This window comes from Phyllobates terribilis, unplaced genomic scaffold, assembly GCF_046119375.1.
Source record: "Phyllobates terribilis strain yellow unplaced genomic scaffold, ASM4611937v1 Scaffold_30__1_contigs__length_15301838, whole genome shotgun sequence".
Lineage (NCBI taxonomy): Eukaryota > Metazoa > Chordata > Amphibia > Anura > Dendrobatidae > Phyllobates > Phyllobates terribilis.
Window position 1 is genome coordinate 2,032,118 of NW_027362790.1, and position 20,069 is coordinate 2,052,186.

Below are 20,069 nucleotides of genomic sequence, written 5' to 3' on the forward strand. Positions count from 1 at the left end.
TACAGCAGTCACATCAGTGATTGATGTGGTTGCTGTAGAAGTGACCCGGATCGCCGTGGGATACACTGTATTACGTCACAATGGCGGACAGGTGAGGGATATGGTTGTTTTATATTTTTGTTTTTTTTCAGGAGACGAGGGCTTCAACGGATTAGGCGAAAAATAAATTATTAAAACCGTGTGCAATTTTATTTCAATAAAAGACTTAGAGATTCCTCTCCATTACTAACCTGGGCTTCATGTCAGTCACCAATACAAGGCTGACATGAACCCCAACCCTATTACCGCACTCGCCTGCGTTACATGGCAGTGGGAAGAGCAAGGCTAAGTGCCAGATTTGCCACATCTTATGGATGTGCCGTTTCTGGGTCCGCTGAGGGCTGATATTATTAGTTGTGGAGGGGGCCAGGATTTCAATTTCACTACGGTAGAAATAGTGTAATTAAGACCGACACCTCTTCCATTACAGCCAACCAAGGAGATGGAGACCTAACCAGGATTGTTCACATTTCCCTAAATTAGCACCTAACACCATCGAAGTGGCATCAATTTCATTAGAATAGAAGTAGTTTAATGGAGACCAAAACCTCTTCCATTACAGCCAACCCAGCAGATGGAGACCCAATAAGTAGTGTTCACATTTAAAAAAATTAGGGCCTAACACCAAAACAGTGGCACCAATTTCACTACAGTAGAAGTAGTATAATGGGGACCGACAACTCTCCCACTATAGCCAACCCAACAGATGGGAGACCCAATCAGGATTCTCCATATTTCCAAAAATTAGTGGCAGACAGCAGCAAAGTGGCATCAATTTCAGTACAGTAGAAATTGTAGAATTAGGAATGACACCTCTTCCACTACAGGCAAACGCAATAGATGGAGACTCAATTAGGATTCTCCACATTTCCAGAAAATTAGTGGCAGAAACCAGCAAAGTGGCATCAATTTCACTACAGTAGAAATAGTATAATTAGGAACTACACCTCTTCCACTACAGCCAACCCAGCAGATGGAGACTCAATCAGGAGAGCACCATCCTCTCCAGTCGTTCACCACGTGTCATACTTGTACTCTGTTGTGCTGGTGCATGAGCCAGACTAAAAAATGCGTGAAAGGGATCACAAAAATTGCTTCTGCCACTTACACTACTGCTACTGCTAATATTTTGGTGATGACGAATTGACGTGCTGGAGGTTGGAAGTGTAGAGCTGCGATGCACTCTGTGTGCTTCACTGCTGTCTTGGGGAAAACCTATCTTAAGGTTATGTAAAAGCGTGTTTCCATACTCCAGCATTCGCGGGTCCCTTTCCAGGGTGGGAAGCATCTGCCAAAATTTACTCTTATAACGTGGCTCTAACAGAGTGGCAACCCAGTAGTCAGCACTATTTCGAATCATAACTATATGGGAATCATGTTGCAGATAGTGCAGCAAAAAAACACTCGTATGTCGGGCTCTTCAATGAGTTTAAAGCCCATGCTGTGTTGGTAGCTGGGTAATTCTGATGCTTGCTTCCTCTGTCTCCTCCTGCTAAACACGAAAAACAGAGAGGGGATGATTATCCTCTTCATGTTCAGACTGTTGCTCGCCCCCATCACCTCTTCCTCTTCCATTTGTTCCTCGCCTCTTGCACCTTCACTAACAGTTTTTCTGGTATCACCAACCCCCCTCGATCGCAGTGAACCACCCTCCCTTGGCACCCTGAGATGTCTTCTAGTGTATGACGTTAGTAGCAGAAGAAAGTATTTTTTACTGTGGATGAGGCCGGTATAACATATGAGGTATTCTCCAAACTATTTCAAACTGAGATGTCCCCTGCTGTATAACATTAGGAATCGAAGAAAGTATTTTTTGACTGTGGATGAGGCCTGTATAACATAGAATATGTGCTCCAAGATATTTCAAACTCAGATCTAACCTGTTGTATCATGTTAGTCACAGCAAAAAATAGATTTTTTTTACCCTGCAGAAGCTCTGCATACAGCTGAATTTCACCGCCACTAAAGGACTAGGTGGCTTATAGCAGAGTGTAACACGTTGGTGACCGAAAAAAAAAAATTGTGGACTCTGGCTAGCAACAGAAAAAAAATATTTTTTACTCTGAAAACAGCTGAAGTTCACCGCCACTAAAATAGTAGCTTTCTTATAGCAGAGTGTATCACGTTTGCGACAGATAAAAATATTTTTTGTAGTTTGGCTAGCAACAGAAAAAATATATTTTTTTTACTCTGACAACAGCTGAAGTTCAATGCCACTAAAATAGTAGGTGACTTATAGCAGAGTGTATCATGTTTGCAACACAAAAAAATCTTTTGTCTGCTGTGCCCAGCAACAGAATTATTTTTTACTGTGCATACAGCTGAATTTCACCTACCAATAAATGACAAAGTGGCCTAATATAGCTTGCACTGTCACATTAGCAAACGAAAGAAAAGGTTTTTGTGCTCTACACTGACAAGCTCTGTAGATAGCTGAATTTCAACCCCACAAAATCAAAAGGTGGGCTACAAGGGCTTGCTTGTTTTATCACATTAGCAAGTGAAAAAACAGACTGAAGGGATACTTGTGCATACAGCACAATACAAGCAGTGCACAACACAGTTCTATGCCATGGACACTGCTGTTTCTGTCTGAATCTCAGTAATTGCACAAGAAAAAAATGTGCTGCAAGGTCGATTTCACAGGTAAGCAGCAGAGGACTTATCTACACTATTTGACTACCAAACAAGCGCCCATCTATCTAGCTAATATCTCTCAATAAACAGGAGGAGCACACTGAGCAGCGTCTGTCACTGGCAGTGACATGGATAAAATGGCGCCGAGTAAATATGGCCGCTCTTTATATAGAGAGGACATGTGATTTCAGCACCCAATGGCAGAAGCTCTTGTGCCTGGACAGTGTGAATGCTTCCAGCGCTCTGATTGTCTAGCCGCGCTTTCCTCACTTACAGTTACAGGGGGAAAAAAAAGATTACAAACGCGCTGCTGATATGTCCTGTTCTGAGCTATCACCAGCTCCTTCCTCATCTAACACATACCCCCGCTCATCATACACAAGCACTATGCTAGCCAAACTGTTAAAAATGCTGTAGCTGCCCGCAATCAAGTTCCCACACTTATTTGGCAAACGTTACCAATTTTCCCGAATTTAATAAAAAATGTTCATGTTTCCGATCACAAATTTGAATGTGCCATATTCGTGTCGAACTTAAGTTTGGAGTTCAGATTTCGAACATATTCGCTCATCACTACTTGTTAGCAACTGAAAAAAATAGATATTTTTTACTCAGCATACAGCTAAATTTCACCCCCGCAAAATGACAAGGTGGGATCTTATAGCTTGCTGTATCACATTAGCAAATGAAAAAAAAATATTTTTGTACTCTGCACTCAATTGCTCTGCATACAGCTGAATTTAAAGCCCACAAAATTAGAAGATGGGCTAGTAGGGCCTGCTGTATGACATTAGAAAGTGAAAAAATAGATTTTTTAAGACATACTCGAGCATGGAGCACAGTGCACAACAAAGTCCTATGACATGGGCCCTGCTGTCTTTTTCTGGAACACAGTAATGGCACAAGAAAAAAAAATCTGCTGGAAGGTCGATTTCACAGACACACAGGACACTAGTTATCTAAACTCTCTGACTTAGAAACAACCGCCTATCTAACTAGCTAAAATCTCTCGGTATGCAGGAGCAGCGTCCAGTAGCAGCATCTGTGACTTGTTATAATCAGAAATGGCGCTGACACAACATATCCGCTCTTCATATAGAGAGGACATGTGATTTCAGCAGCCAACGGCACAAGCCATTGTGTCTGGACAGAGTGGATGCTTTCTGCGCCCTGATTGGCTAGTCGCGATTTACACACATAAAGTTAGGGGAAAAAAAAGGGTCAGCTCTTCCCAGCCCCTCCGTCTTCAAACACATCCTCCCGCTCATCATACACCACCACTATGCTAGCGAAAGTGTTAAATAATTTCACCCATATTTTCACCGAATGTTACTGATTTTTGCAGATTTTAAGAAAAAATGCTTGTTTCCGATCATGAATCCCAATTTGCCATATTCATGCCAAATTTGAAATTGGTGATTGTTTTTCGAACATATTTGCTCATCACTAGTCATCAGACGTAATCCCATATTACTGCAGCAATAATCCTGAAATTTGGGGGGTGTATCAGATATTACACTACATTTAAATTCTGGCAAGCGTATGTTGGTCAAAAGTATTCACACTTGGTCACTTAAATATACCATACAATTAGGCGACTGCATAAAAACGTGGCCATCAGACGTGATCCTATATTACTACGGTAATAATCCTGAAATTTTTGGAAGCACATCAGATATTACACTCCATTTAAAGTCTTGCAGGTGTATGTTGGTCAAAACTATTCACACTTGGTCGCTGAGAAATACCGTACTAGTAGGCGACTGCATAAAACCATGGTCATCAGACGTGATTCGATATTACTGCAGTAATAATCCTGAAATTTCGGGGAGCGTGACAAATATTATAGTCCATTTAAAATGGGCAAGTTGCGTGGCAAGGGACGAGGAAGTGGACATGATGGTAATGGTGCACACAGAGGCCAAGGCCACGGGCAAGATAAAATTGTGCCTGCTGAGGGAGCACAACAAACACCCACATTATCTCGAACTAACTTCCTGTCCGAACTTCTAGGGGGCCACAGATCAACACTATTGAAGCTAGAGCAGTGTGAAAAGGTTGTTTCTTGGATAGCAGATAATGCTTCCAGTAAGTTTGCCACCACCACCACCCTGTCTTCCACATGGTCTCATCTCAGTAGCCGTGAGTCTGGACCACATATTCTTCACACTGATTCTCCTTCCTCCCACCATGCCGAGTGCCTGGTAGACAAGTGATCCCACACTTGGACACTCTGAAGAGCTGTTCACTTATCCATTTATAGTTTCGGGCCTCTTGCCCGGCCCAATTCAAGAGGGGCTACAGGAGATCGCATGTAGCAATGCCCAAATATTTTAACAGCCACGGTCACACAAAGTCAACAGTGGGAAACTGTCGCAAGAGGTGGATGATGATGAGACACAATTGCCATCAAGTCAGGAGGTGGCCCAGGGTGCGTACGTGGAAGACAAGGTAGTGGACGACAAAGTCACTGACCCAATCTGGCAAAGTGACATGCATAACGAGGACAGCAGCACAGAGGGGGAGGGAGGCGTAGCACCACAACAGGCAGGAACAAGCAGTGGGGTGGCCACAGACACAAGGCGGGCAACTGCTCCCGGAACACTAACACAAGGGAAGTTGCCAGTACAACTGTTAGTTCTTCCAAAGTCTGGCTCTTTTTTAAAGACTGTCCAGATAACCCCAAAAGGCCATTTGCAACCTCTGCTATGCCAACATCAGCAAGGGTTGCAAAACTACAGCCTGACCACCACCAACATGCTCAGGCACATGACAGCAAAGCACCCAACTAGTTGGCCGAACGCCAGGGTACAGAAACAGTGTCTGCGGGTGACACCACTGCGTGTTCCGCTGTTGTATGTGCACGCCAAGCCTCCGTCCATGATGCAGGTGAAGATGCCTCCTGCCCTGCACCTGTCGTTGCAGACTTGCAACCGTCAGCGTCCACGTCCTTGTCCCAGCACAGCGTTCAGTTGTCCCTACCCCAGTCCTTTGAACGCAAGCGCAAATAAGCAGCCAACACCCCACAGGCCACACTACTAAACTCACACATTTCTCAAATGCTTGCACTTGAAATGGTGCCTTTTCGGCTCATGGAGACAGAATCTTTCCGCAACCTGACGGCGGCGGCCATCCCTCTGTACTTGGTCCCAGCCGTCACTATTTCTCCCAGTGTGCTGTCCCTGTATTACACAAGCACGTGTCCCAGAAAATTATGCGTGCCCTCAACAATGCTGGGAAGGTCCACCTAACCGCGGACATGTGGATACGTGCTTGTGGCCAGGGATGGTACATCTCGCTGACGGCACACTGAATTAAGATAGTGGAAGCTGGGACCCAGTCGGATCCTGGTGCGGAATACATCCTCCCGATGTCAAGGATTGCAGGCCCTGGGTCAATCAGGGTTGCCCCCACATTGTACAGCTCCTGCACCTCCTCCTCGGCCTCCATCTTCAAAATGACCACATCAATCGCAAGCTGGAAGCACTGCCTCGGCCAAGCGGCAACAGGCTGTGCTGAAGCTAATATGCTTAGGTGACAAACCGCACACCGCTGCAGAGTTATTGACAGCTGTAAAAGAGCAGGCAGATCTGTGGCTGTCACCGCTGAACCTACAGTCAGGCATGGTCGTGTGTGACAATGGCTGGAACCTGGTGGTTGCTCTGAAATGAGGAGAGCTCACACACGCATCATGCTTGGCCATTGTGCTGGCCCATATGCCGATGTGCTTCCAGCTCACCGACTGGTGTGCCATGTCGTCACGCATTGAAACTCAACATTGCACATGTTGGGAATTATTTGTAAGCAGTAGTGGGCAGTTGTTGAGTAGCAGCTTCAACACGCCCGTTGGCATTCAGGTCATCCTCCGCACATAAGAACTGATGAGTGGGCATAGATGTCAGACATCTGTGTCGTCCTCCAAAACTTTGAAGACTCCAAGATGGTAAGCGGCGATGACGCCATAATTAGCGTCACCATCCCGCTTCTCTGTCTTCTGAAATGCTCGCTGCTCACAATTAAAGAGGCACAGCATGATCATATGGAGCAAGGAACCATACAGGCTGATGCCACAAAGCCCAGCCTCATCTCATCCCAACTCGGATTGGGTGCTAATGAGGAGGAGAAGCTGGTTTTGTGCCCTACAGACGGTATTACCCACATGACATTCATACCGTTTATTCATCGTGGATGGCCTGAGGAAAGGGAGAATGAGGAGGATGAGTAGGGGAGCATGGACAGTGGTCTTCTTGGTCAGGACAGGGAAGACTTGGCTGTTGGCAGTCCGGCACACATGGCTGAGTTTGTGTTCCTCTGCCTTTCTCATGACCCTCGTGTTGTACACATTTTGGCCTACAGTAATTACAGGTTGGTCACACTTTTAGACCCACGTTACAAGGAGAACTTTCTATCTCTCCTTCTCGCGGTGGAGAGGTCTAGTAAAATGTTTCAGTACTAGAAGGTCCTTGTTTCGTAATTTAAAAAAAAATTCACATCTGAAATTGCTGGCGGCAGAGGTCACAGTACCTTGGACAACCAAGGAGTACAGATGAGAGAGACACAAATATGATGCGCGGGTTACTTTGACAAAAAAGAAAAGTTTTAGAAGATGCTGAAGGACTACCTTGGCGACTGTACCAGCGTCCCGGTGCCTTACAACTATTTGGTATCCAAGCTAGACACATGGCATGAACTGTCTCTCTATGCCTTGGAGGTCCTGGAGTCTAGCATTTTGTCAGAGATGGTTTTTAGTGTCGCTGGGGTATTATAAGGCGCATCCACCTGTCAACTGAAAATGCTAATAGGCTGACTCTTATAAAAATGAACAAGGGCTGGATTGGACCAGACTTCTCATCACCACCGGATGATAGCAGCGGAACATAAAGTCAAATCCAGTGGCTTTTTTTGGGGGGGTCTATTCCCATGCACCTCTTCACACCCAGACATGGGTATACTCTTCCTGATTTTGTCTATTTTCTGTTGTCCTCCTCCTTCTCCTTATCCTACACCACCATATCACCAGGGTGACCGTGAAGCAACACCCACATAATTTTTTTGTAAGGGTTTTTATGATGCCCATAGGAATATTTTTTTAGAGGCCTACCTCTAACATTCTGTAGGTTATACAGTATGTTCATGTATACCCCACAGGGATAAAGGTTTTTCAGCCAATGCACTTAGTGCATGGGCATTACCAGTATAGAAGACCCGCTCCTTAACAATGGTAACAATTTTTTTTAATGAAGACCTCCTCTAAGTCTCTTTAAAGGTGTACTGGGGTTTTTCCAAAATTTGGGCAGCCCTTCCAGTCACTGCATACGCAATAACAGTATAGGAGACCTGCTCCTTATTAATGGGAAATTTTTTTTTAACTGAGGCCCTTCTCTATGTGTCTTCAAATTGGCATTGGGTTTTTTCCAAAATTTGGGCAGCCCTTGCAGTCACTGCATACACAATAACAGTATAGGAGACCCGCTCCTTTATAATGGGGACATTTTTTTTACTCAGGACCTCCTCTATGTGTCTTCAAAGGGGTATTGAGGCTTTTCAAAATTTTGGGCAGGCCTTGCAGTCACTGTATATGCTATAACTGTATAGGGAACCTGCTCCTCAACCCCTTTCTGACGCAGGGCGTAATAATATGTACCTGTGCCCTGGGCCTTAATGACCAGGTACGTATTATTACTCCTCATTGATCGCGCCCGTACAGAGGCTGTGCGGGAGTGATCGCCGCCGGGAGCCAGCTGCAGAGGCATGTGACCCAGGCGCAGCTGGCAGGGGGGCGCAGTCGGGCAGTTTGATGTGTCTCCCCCGGCGGCTGCGTTCTGCCGCCCCCCAGACTAGGAGTTGGCCATTCTCTGAGCAGAATGTCAAGCTGACACTGGCTCAGAGAAGCTGCAGCGTGCTGGCTCCCAGCGTTGACGCTCTGACCTCAGGGTCAGGTCATGTGATCACGTTGCTGACACCACTCACCGGGGCTGCAGCTGCAGAGGCGCAGATTGGTGGAAAGTGCTCTGTGCTTCAGAGCTGAAGACACCGAAGATGGAATGGAGATGAAGATTCATTGTGGGGGGTGATTTACTATGGAGGTGATTTATGGTATTGCTAAGGGATGATTTACTATGGAGGTGATTTATGGTATGGCTAGGGGGTGATTTACTATGGGGGTGATTTATGGTATGTCTAGGGGGTGATTTACTATGGGGGTGATTTATGGTATGGCTAGGGGGTGATTTACTATGGGGGTGATTTATGGTATGTCTAGGGGGTGATTTACTATGGGGGTGATTTATGGTATGGCTGGGGGGAAATTTACTATAGAAGGAGATTTATTGTATGGCTGGGGTGATTTACTATGGGGTGTGATTTACTATGGGGGTGGTTTATGGTATGGCTAGTGGGTGATTTACTATGGGGGTGATTTATGGTATGGCTGGGGGGAGATTTACTATAGGGGATGATTTATGGTATGGCTGGGGGGAGATTTACTATGGGGTGTGATTTACTATGGGGGTGGTTTATGGTATGGCTAGTAGGTGATTTACTATGGGGGTGATTTATGGTATGGCTAGTGGGTGATTTACTATGGGGGTGGTTTATGGTATGGCTAGTGGGTGATTTACTATGGGGGTGATTTATGGTATGGCTAGTGGGTGATTTACTATGGGGGTGGTTTATGGTATGGCTAGTGGGTGATTTACTATGGGGGTGATTTATGGTATGGCTAGTGGGTGATTTACTATGGGGGTGATTTATGGTATGGCTAGTGGGTGATTTACTATGGGGGTGGTTTATGGTATGGCTAGTGGGTGATTTACTATGGGGGTGATTTATGGTATGCCTAGTGGGTGATTTACTATGGGGGTGATTTATGGTATGGCTAGTGGGTGATTTACTATGGGGGTGATTTATGGTATGGCTGGGGGGAGATTTACTATAGGGGTGATTCATGGTATGGCTGGGGGGAGATTTACTATAGGGGATGATTTATGGTATGGCTGGGGGAGATTTACTATAGGGGATGATTTATGGTATGGCTGGGGGAGATTTACTATGGGGTGTGATTTACTATGGGGGTGGTTTATGGTATGGCTAGTGGGTGATTTACTATGGGGGTGATTTATGGTATGGCTGGGGGAGATTTACTATGGGGGTGATTTATGGTATGGCTGGGGGGAGATTTACTATGGGGGTGATTCATGGTATGGCTGGGGGGAGATTTACTATAGGGGATGATTTATGGTATGGCTGGGGGTGATTTACTATGAGGGCAGATTTATTGTGTGGCTGGGAGAAGATTTAGTGTGAGGGAAGATTTATTGTATGGGTGGGGTGATTTAGTGTGGGGGGAGGGGTGGGAGAGATTGTGTGTGTGGGTGAATGGTGCGGACACAGAATGGGGAGGATGGGTGCGTACGCAATATGGGGAGCGAAGGAGGGAAATGTATACGGACACAGTATGGGGAGCGAGGGTGATGTGATGTGTGCAGACACAGTATGGGGGATGTGTGAGGGTAAATATATGAGGAGACAGTATGGTTTACAGGGGGATGTGAGAGAAGACAGTATGAGGAGGGGAGGGGGAAATAATGGGGGGAGAAAAGTGTGAGTGGGCACAGAATAGAGACTGAGTAGTGTTGGGGGTGTAGTATGGGGTAACAGTGTAAGGGCACATCCAGGAGAGGACAGTAAGCCAAGGAGGGAGAGCTTGCAAAAGGCGTCCGACCTCAACTCCTATGCTGTGGCTGCCACAGCTGTGGGGGAGCCAGGCGCCATTTAATTGTATTATCATTGTATGTTCCAAAATGATACATAGCACTTCAATAAGACTAGAAAGTTCATAAGTCTGTGACATAAAATATCACAGACAAAGAAGAGCTCGGTGATCATAAGAAAATTCTAATTTTATTAAACTACAAAATTAAAATGACAATAAAATCAGGTAAAAAAACAAGGATACCTCAAAAAAGTGCCGGCCATTAGATTGTGACTATCAGATTAGTAATATGCAGAAGTATAATAGGAAAGAATTAATAAATTCTTAAATGCTAGTGCAATATATTCTCCCTATATGTTAATAATTACCCGCAGTTTATATATCATATAAAGTATTTTTTCTATTGATCCACTATTTCTGTTACATCACAATTAAGCCCCACATAGGATCCTTATCAGGTAAACTTATTTCACTTGAATGAACATAGGGAGTAGTCAATCTGTATACAAGTCTGCCCCCTTTTAACCCGACGCGCGTTTCACCGCTCTGGCTTCTTACTGGGGGTGTGTCTTAAGTGGGGGGCATAGCCTGGTTAAATATGTCACTGGACCAATCAGCTACAGATACGTTTTTACTCAATCGGCCAATAAAAAATGTCATCTGATGTCATGAAGTGGGTGGTGTCGTTGGCGCATGATGTTCCTGTGCCGCCTCATAAGGAAGTGATCTCCTTCATGTGCGAGGTGAACCACAAGCAGGATACGCAAGCGGTTACTATGATACCCACTGAGTGAGGTCTATGAGGTCCTCAGGAGACGCATGCGCATTACCGCCCATTATTACTTAGATGGTTCTCTGCGCTGGTTTTATATATGTTTGGATATTGACAGGAGAAGAAGGGAGATATAAAAGAATTATACGTATGAGAATGTTTGAATTACCAAAATAATCCAGATTATTTAGTATTTTTTGAATACTATATATGTGTTCAGATTACTAGAAATTACATATGTTGTTATAGCGTATACCTATCACTGTGAAAACTGTACAACTAATTTAAACAAGAAGAGCCCATGGGAGAAGAGTATTATTATACTTATTGTCTGGATAAGTGAAATTAGTGTAGGAAAAATAATTTGCCCAAATGTGTGAAAAGAAATTGTGACTAAGGGAGTATGAGGGAAATGGCGTGTGTTAACCAACAAATATGGAGAGGAGATGCCGAGAAACTGTAAGAAAAGTGCAAAAATATACAGACGTGTAGAAGTGATGAGACGGGAATAGTGGAGAAAATAGAGAAAAGACTTTATGTGATTTATAAACTGCGGGGAATTATTACCACACAGGGAGAATATATTACACTAGCACTTAATCATTTATTAATTCTTTCCTATTTTACACATAGTTCTGCACATTACTAATCTGATAGTCACAATCTAATGCTCTGCACTTTTTGAGCTATCCTTGTATTTTACATGAATTTATTGTAATTTTTATTATGTAATTTAATAAAATTAGAATTTTCTTATAATTCTAGAGCTCTTCTTTATCTGTGATATTTTATGTCCCAGACTTATGAACTTGTCATTTATTTGTAGCCCAGAGCTAATAACACTGGGAAATCCTGACAGCCGGCACCGACTGACCGGACAAAGCCTTCACAGCAGAGCTCAGACAACCATGACAGCCGGCACCGACCGGACAAAGCCTTCACAGCAGAGCTCAGACGACCATGACAGCCGCCACCGACTGACTGGACAAAGCCTTCACAGCAGAGCTCAGACGAGTCTCATCCCTATTGTTATTCCGTCCATGTGTCGTCATCATGTCCGGATTTATCAGCAATGTACAAAAGGTAAAACGGTAAATATTGTAGACGTAACCGTAAGAAATATATATATGTAGGGTCAGTATGTATATATTCTGTACTGTATGTATATATACATTTATAGAGATAAGTGATATAGTAACACCGCTCCGTTCCGTACACTTCGTACACGTGCGGCTCCGCTCCGTACACCTCGTACACGCACGGCTCTGCTCCGTACACCTCGCACACAAGCGGCTCCGCTCCGTACACGCGCGGCTCCGCTCCGTACACCTCGTACATGCAGGGCTCCGCTCCGTACACCTCGTAGACACGCGGCTCAGCTCCGTACACACGCGGCTCCTCTCCGTACACCTCGATCACACGCGGCTCCGCTCCGTACACCTCGTACACGCGCGGCTCAGCTCCGTACACTTCGTACACACGCGGCTCAGCTCCGTACACTTCGTACACGTGCGGCTCCGCTCCGTACACCTCGTACACATGCGGCTCCTCTCCGTACACCTCTTACACACGCGGCTCAGCTCCGTACACCTCGTACACGTGCGGCTCAGCTCCGTACACCTCGTACACGTGCGGCTCAGCTCCGTACACGTCGTACACGTGCGGCTCAGCTCCGTACACCTCGTACACGTGCGGCTCAGCTCCGTACACCTCGTACACGTGCGGCTAAGCTCCGTACACCTCGTACACGCGCGGCTCAGCTCCGTACACCTCGTACACGCGCGGCTCCGCTCCGTACACCTCGTACACGCGCGGCTCCACTCCGTACACCTCGTACACGCGCGACTCCGCTCCGTACACCTCGTACACGCGCGGCTCCGCTCCGTACACCTCGTACACGCGCGACTCCGCTCCGTACACCTCGTACACGCGCGGCTCTGCTCCGTACACCTCGTACAAACACGGCTCCGCTCCGTACACCTCGTACACGCGCGGCTCCGCTCCGTACACGCGCGGCTCCGCTCCGTACACCTCGTACACGCACGGCTCCGCTCCGTACACCTCGTACAAACACGGCTCCGCTCCGTACACCTCGTACACGCGCGGCTCCGCTCCGTACACCTCGTACACGCGCGGCTCCGCTCCGTACACCTCGTACACGCGCGGCTCCGCTCAGTACACCTCGTACACGCGCGGCTCCGCTCCGTACACCTCGTACACGCGCGGCTTTGCTCCGTACACCTCGTACACGCGCGGCTCCGCTCCCTACACCTCGTACACGCGGCTCTGCTCCGTACACCTCGTACACGCGGCTCTGCTCCGTACATCTCGTACACGTGCGGCTCTGCTCCATACACCTCGTACACGCGCGACTCCGCTCCGTACACCTCATACACGCGGCTCTGCTCCGTACACCTCGTACACGTGCGGCTCCGCTCCGTACACCTCGTACACACGCGGCTCTGCTTCGTACACGCGCGGTTCCGCTCCATACACCTCGTACACGCGCGGCTCTGCTCCGTACACCTCGTACACGCGCGGCTCCGCTCCGTACACCTCGTACACGCGCGGCTCCGCTCCGTACACCTCGTACACGCGCGGCTCCGCTCCGTACTCCTCGCACACGCGCGGCTCCACTCCGCACACCTCGCACACGCGCGGCTCCGCTCCGTACACCTCGTACACGCGCGGCTCCGCTCCGTACACCTCGTACACGCGCGGCTCCGCTCCGTACACCTCGTACACGTGCGGCTCCGCTCCGTACACCTCGTACACGCGCGGCTCCGCTCCGTACCCCTCGTACACACGCGGCTCCGCTCCGTACACCTCGTACACGTGCGGCTCTGCTCCGTACACACGCGGCTCTGCTCCGTACACCTCGTACACGCGCGGCTCTGCTCCGTACACCTCGTACACGCGCGGCTCCGCTCCGTACACCTCGTACACGCGCGGCTCCGCTCCGTACACCTCGTACACGCGCGGTTCCGCTCAGTACACCTCGTACAGGCGCGGCTCCGCTCCGTACACCTCGTACATGCGCGGCTTTGCTCCGTACACCTCGTACACGCGCGGCTCCGCTCCCTACACCTCGTACACGCGGCTCTGCTCCGTACACCTCGTACACGCGGCTCTGCTCCGTACATCTCGTACACGCGCGGCTCTGCTCCATACACCTCGTACACGCGCGACTCCGCTCCGTACACCTCATACACGCGGCTCTGCTTCGTACACGCGCGGTTCCGCTCCATACACCTCGTACACGCGCGGCTCTGCTCCGTACACCTCGTACACGCGCGGCTCCGCTCCGTACACCTCATACACGCGCGGCTCCGCTCCGTACACCTCGTACACGCGCGGCTCCGCTCCGTACACCTCGTACACGCGCGGCTCCACTCCGTACACCTCGTACACGCGCGGCTCCGCTCCGTACACCTCGCACACGCGCGGCTCCGCTCCGCACACCTCGCACACGCGCGGCTCCGCTCCGTACACCTCGTACACGCGCGGCTCCGCTCCGTACACCTCGTACACGTGCGGCTCCGCTCCGTACACCTCGTACACGCGCGGCTCCGCTCCGTACCCCTCGTACACACGCGGCTCCGCTCCGTACACCTCGTACACGCGCGGCTCTGCTCCGTGAACACGCGGCTCTGCTCCGTACACCTCGTACACGCGCGGCTCTGCTCCGTACACCTCGTACACGCGCGGCTCCGCTCCGTACACCTCGTACACGCGCGGCTCCGCTCCGTACACTTCGTACACGCGCGGCTCCGCTCCGTACACCTCGTACACGCGCGGCTTCGCTCCGTACACCTCGTACACGCGCGGCTCCGCTCAGTACACCTCGTACATGCAGGGCTCCGCTCCGTAAACCTCGTAGACACGCGGCTCAGCTCCGTACACACGCGGCTCCTCTCCGTACACCTCGATCACACGCGGCTCCGCTCCGTACACCTCGTACACGCGCGGCTCAGCTCCGTACACCTCGTACACACGCGGCTCAGCTCCGTACACTTCGTACACGTGCGGCTCCGCTCCGTACACCTCGTACACATGCGGCTCCTCTCCGTACACGTCGTACACGTGCGGCTCAGCTCCGTACACCTCGTACACGTGCGGCTCAGCTCCGTACACCTCGTACACGTGCGGCTAAGCTCCGTACACCTCGTACACGCGCGGCTCAGCTCCGTACACCTCGTACACGCGCGGCTCCGCTCCATACACCTCGTACACGCGCGGCTCCACTCCGTACACGCGCGACTCCGCTCCGTACACCTCGTACACGCGCGGCTCCGCTCCGTACACCTCGTACACGCGCGACTCCGCTCCGTACACCTCGTACACGCGCGGCTCCACTCCGTACACCTCGTACACGCGCGACTCCGCTCCGTACACCTCGTACACGCGCGGCTCCGCTCCGTACACCTCGTACACGCGCGACTCCGCTCCGTACACCTCGTACAAACACAGCTCCGCTCCGTACACCTCGTACACGCGCGGCTCCGCTCCGTACACCTCGTACACGCACGGCTCCGCTCCGTACACCTCGTACAAACACGGCTCCGCTCCGTACACCTCGTACACGCGCGGCTCCGCTCCGTACACCTCGTACACGCGCGGCTCCGCTCCGTACACCTCGTACACGCGCGGCTCCGCTCAGTACACCTCGTACACGCGCGGCTCTGCTCCGTACACCTCGTACACGCGCGGCTTTGCTCCGTACACCTCGTACACGCGCGGCTCCGCTCCCTACACCTCGTACACGCGGCTCTGCTCCGTACACCTCGTACACGCGGCTCTGCTCCGTACATCTCGTACACGTGCGGCTCTGCTCCATACACCTCGTACACGCGCGACTCCGCTCCGTACACCTCATACACGCGGCTCTGCTCCGTACACCTCGTACACGCGCGGCTCCGCTCCGTACACCTCGTACACACGCGGCTCTGCTTCGTACACGCGCGGTTCCGCTCCATACACCTCGTACACGCGCGGCTCTGCTCCATACACCTCGTACACGCGCGGCTCCGCTCCGTACACCTCGTACACGCGCGGCTCCGCTCCGTACACCTCGTACACGCGCGGCTCCGCTCCGTACACCTCGTACACGCGCGGCTCCGCTCCGTACACCTCGCACACGCGCGGCTCCGCTCCGCACACCTCGCACACGCGCGGCTCCGCTCCGTACACCTCGTACACGCGCGGCTCCGCTCCGTACACCTCGTACATGCGCGGCTCCGCTCCGTACACCTCGTACACGTGCGGCTCCGCTCCGTACACCTCGTACACGCGCGGCTCCGCTCCGTACCCCTCGTACACACGCGGCTCCGCTCCGTACACCTCGTACACGCGCGGCTCTGCTCCGTACACGCGCGGCTCTGCTCCGTACACCTCGTACACGCGCGGCTCTGCTCCGTACACCTCGTACACGCGCGGCTCTGCTCCATACACCTCGTACACGCGCGGCTCCGCTCCGTACACCTCGTACACGCGCGGCTCCGCTCCGTACACCTCGTACACGCGCGGTTCCGCTCAGTACACCTCGTACAGGCGCGGCTCCGCTCCGTACACCTCGTACACGCGCGGCTTTGCTCCGTACACCTCGTACACGCGCGGCTCCGCTCCCTACACCTCGTACACGCGGCTCTGCTCCGTACAACTTGTACACGCGGCTCTGCTCCGTACATCTCGTACACGCGCGGCTCTGCTCCATACACCTCGTACACGCGCGACTCCGCTCCGTACACCTCATACACGCGGCTCTGCTTCGTACACGCGCGGTTCCGCTCCATACACCTCGTACACGCGCGGCTCTGCTCCGTACACCTCGTACACGCGCGGCTCCGCTCCGTACACCTCGTACACGCGCGGCTCCGCTCCGTACACCTCGTACACGCGCGGCTCCGCTCCGTACACCTCGTACACGCACGGCTCCACTCCGTACACCTCGTACACGCGCGGCTCCGCTCCGTACACCTCGCACACGCGCGGCTCCACTCCGCACACCTCGCACACGCGCGGCTCCGCTCCGTACACCTCGTACACGCGCGGCTCCGCTCCGTACACCTCGTACACGTGCGGCTCCGCTCCGTACACCTCGTACACGCGCGGCTCCGCTCCGTACCCCTCGTACACACGCGGCTCCGCTCCGTACACCTCGTACACGCACGGCTCTGCTCCGTGAACACGCGGCTCTGCTCCGTACACCTCGTACACGCGCGGCTCTGCTCCGTACACCTCGTACACGCGCGGCTCCGCTCCGTACACCTCGTACACGCTCGGCTCCGCTCCGTACACCTCGTACACGCGCGGCTCCGCTCCGTACACCTCGTACACGCGCGGCTCCGCTCCGTACACCTCGTACACGCGCGGCTTCGCTCCGTACACCTCGTACACGCGCGGCTCCGCTCAGTACACCTCGTACACGCGCGGCTCCGCTCCGTACACCTCGTACACGCGCGGCTTTGCTCCGTACACCTCGTACACGCGCGGCTCCGCTCCCTACACCTCGTACACGCGGCTCTGCTCCGTACACCTCGTACACGCGGCTCTGCTCCGTACATCTCGTACACGCGCGGCTCTGCTCCATACACCTCGTACACGCGCGACTCCGCTCCGTACACCTCATACACGCGGATCTGCTCCGTACACCTCGTACACGCGCGGCTCCGCTCCGTACACCTCGTACACACGCGGCTCTGCTTCGTACACGTGCGGTTCCTCTCCATACACCTCGTACACGCGCGGCTCTGCTCCGTACACCTCGTACACGCGCGGCTCCGCTCCGTACACCTCGTACACGCGCGGCTCCGCTCCGTACACCTCGTACACGCACGGCTCCGCTCCGTACACCTCGTACACGCGCGGCTCCGCTCCGTACACCTCGCACACGCGCGGCTCCGCTCCGCACACCTCGCACACGCGCGGCTCCGCTCCGTACACCTCGTACACGCGCGGCTCCGCTCCGTACACCTCGTACACGCGCGGCTCCGCTCCGTACACCTCGTACACGTGCGGCTCCGCTCCGTACACGCGCGGCTCCGCTCCGTACCCCTCGTACACACGCGGCTCCGCTCCGTACACCTCGTACACGCGCGGCTCTGCTCCGTACACACGCGGCTCTGCTCCGTACACCTCGTACACGCGCGGCTCTGCTCCGTACACCTCGTACACGCGCGGCTCCGCTCCGTACACCTCGTACACGCGCGGCTCCGCTCCGTACACCTCGTACACGCGCGGCTCCGCTCAGTACACCTCGTACACGCGCGGCTCCGCTCTGTACACCTCGTACACGCGCGGCTTTGCTCCGTACACCTCGTACACGCGCGGCTTTGCTCCGTACACCTCGTACACGCGCGGCTCCGCTCCCTACACCTCGTACACGCGGCTCTGCTCCGTACACCTCGTACACGCGGCTCTGCTCCGTACATCTCGTACACGCGCGGCTCTGCTCCATACACCTCGTACACGCGCGACTCCGCTCCGTACACCTCATACACGCGGCTCTGCTCCGTACACCTCGTACACGCGCGGCTCCGCTCCGTACACACACGGCTCTGCTTCGTACACGCGCGGTTCCGCTTCATACACCTCGTACACGCGCGGCTCTGCTCCGTACACCTCGTACACGCGCGGCTCCGCTCCGTACACCTCGTACACGCGCGGCTCCGCTCCGTACACCTCGTACACGCGCGGCTCCGCTCAGTACACCTCGTACACGCGCGGCTCCGCTCCGTACACCTCGTACACGCGCGGCTTTGCTCCGTACACCTCGTACACGCGCGGCTTTGCTCCGTACACCTCGTACACGCGCGGCTCTGCTCCGTACACCTCGTACACGCGGCTCTGCTCCGTACATCTCGTACACGCGCAGCTCTGCTCCATACACCTCGTACACGCGCGACTCCGCTCCGTACACCTCATACACGCGGCTCTGCTCCGTACACCTCGTACACGCGCGGCTCCGCTCCGTACACCTCGTACACACGCGGCTCTGCTTCGTACACGCGCAATTCCGCTCCATACACCTCGTACACGCGCGGCTCTGCTCCGTACACCTCGTACACGCGCGGCTCCGCTCCGTACACCTTGTACACGCGCGGCTCCGCTCAGTACACCTCGTACACGCGCGGCTCCGCTCCGTACACCTCGTACACGCGCGGCTCCGCTCCGTACACCTCGTACACGCGCGGCTCCGCTCCGTACACCTCGCACACGCGCGGCTCCGCTCCGTACACCTCGTACACGCGCGGCTCCGCTCCGTACACCTCGTACACGCGCGGCTCCGCTCCGTACACCTCGTACACGTGCGGCTCCGCTCCGTACACCTCGTACACGCGCGGCTCCGCTCCGTACCCCTCGTACACACGCGGCTCCGCTCCGTACACCTCGTACACGCGCGGCTCTGCTCCGTACACACGCGGCTCTGCTCCGTACACCTCGCACACGCGCGGCTCTGCTCCATACACCTCGTACACGCGCGGCTCCGCTCCGTACACCTCGTACACGCGCGGCTCCCCTCCGTACACCTCGTACACGCGCGGCTCCGCTCCGTACACCTCGTACACGCGCGGCTCCGCTCAGTACACCTCGTACACGCGCGGCTCCGCTCCGTACACCTCGTACACGCGCGGCTTTGCTCCGTACACCTCGTACACGCGCGGCTCCGCTCCCTACACCTCGTACACGCGGCTCTGCTCCGTACACCTCGTACACGCGGCTCTGCTCCGTACATCTCGTACACGCGCGGCTCTGCTCCATACACCTCGTACACGCGCGGCTCTGCTCCATACACCTCGTACACGCGCGGCTCCGCTCCGTACACCTCGTACACACGCGGCTCTGCTTCGTACACGCGCGGTTCCGCTCCATACACCTCGTACACGCGCGGCTCCGCTCCGTACACCT